Here is a 989-nt window from a genome sequence, read left to right on the forward strand (position 1 = left end):
GAATGGTTTCCACCATCAATTTTGATAGAAAACCACTTTTGGAGCGGATTAATTATGCTTTCTTTTATTGTTGTTGATTGAGGTGATACCGATATTATCATTTAAGATTTACCAGAATCGTGATTATGGCCCACCAAGTTGTGCTTATGTCAATTGTCAAGTAACAATAACCAATTAAAGTATGAACAATATATAAGAGATTATTAAGCAACATGGTCCTATCATATTAGAACCCCCTTTAACTTTCTAATCATTTTTGTTTCTTTTCGCAACCATTACTTTGGAAGCATCTGAAAAGGATAAAAAAGATAACCCTAATATGACTTAGTTTTCAACTTGGAAATCATTTCCACTAAGAAATGTTCAAATATTTTTTTAAGCACTCCCCAAACAATGTGGGTATGACTCAATTAGCCCCTCCATGTATTCCAAGTGACATTACCTACTTCATTTAATAATTTTATGGGTTATACTACGTGTACACTAAAATCAGCTACCAAACTCAACCACCAATATAAAATACATGTTAAAATATAAATATACATTAAAAATATATTAAACCACACATATATTTATACACAAATATATTAGTGACTGACTGATGTTAGTGGCTGATTTTGGTTTACAAATAACATTTCTCTAATTTTATATCTCAAATTTTTAAACCAATTTGTTGGAGCCTTTGTGGGGCTCTGTGGAGTCACCTTTAAGTCATGTGTAGTTTCTCTCTCTCTCTCTCTTAATGCATTTAACATAACAATTCCTACAATCTAATATAATCTAATCAACTTCAAATAAAGCTAATCTCTAGAATGTCCACATTGATGAAAAGAAAGAGGAAATTAGTAAAATTATAACTTTTAAAAATAAAATTTTTAATTTGAAGTTCCCGTGAACTAATTAAGTTCTAGAGAGAAGGGGAATTTTCATCAATATCGATAGACAAAAACAAGTGGGTGCTTTGCTAAAAAAGTAAGAAATTTTTTATT

The sequence above is a fragment of the Arachis ipaensis genome, chromosome B09 (assembly GCF_000816755.2).
Source record: "Arachis ipaensis cultivar K30076 chromosome B09, Araip1.1, whole genome shotgun sequence".
Lineage (NCBI taxonomy): Eukaryota > Viridiplantae > Streptophyta > Magnoliopsida > Fabales > Fabaceae > Arachis > Arachis ipaensis.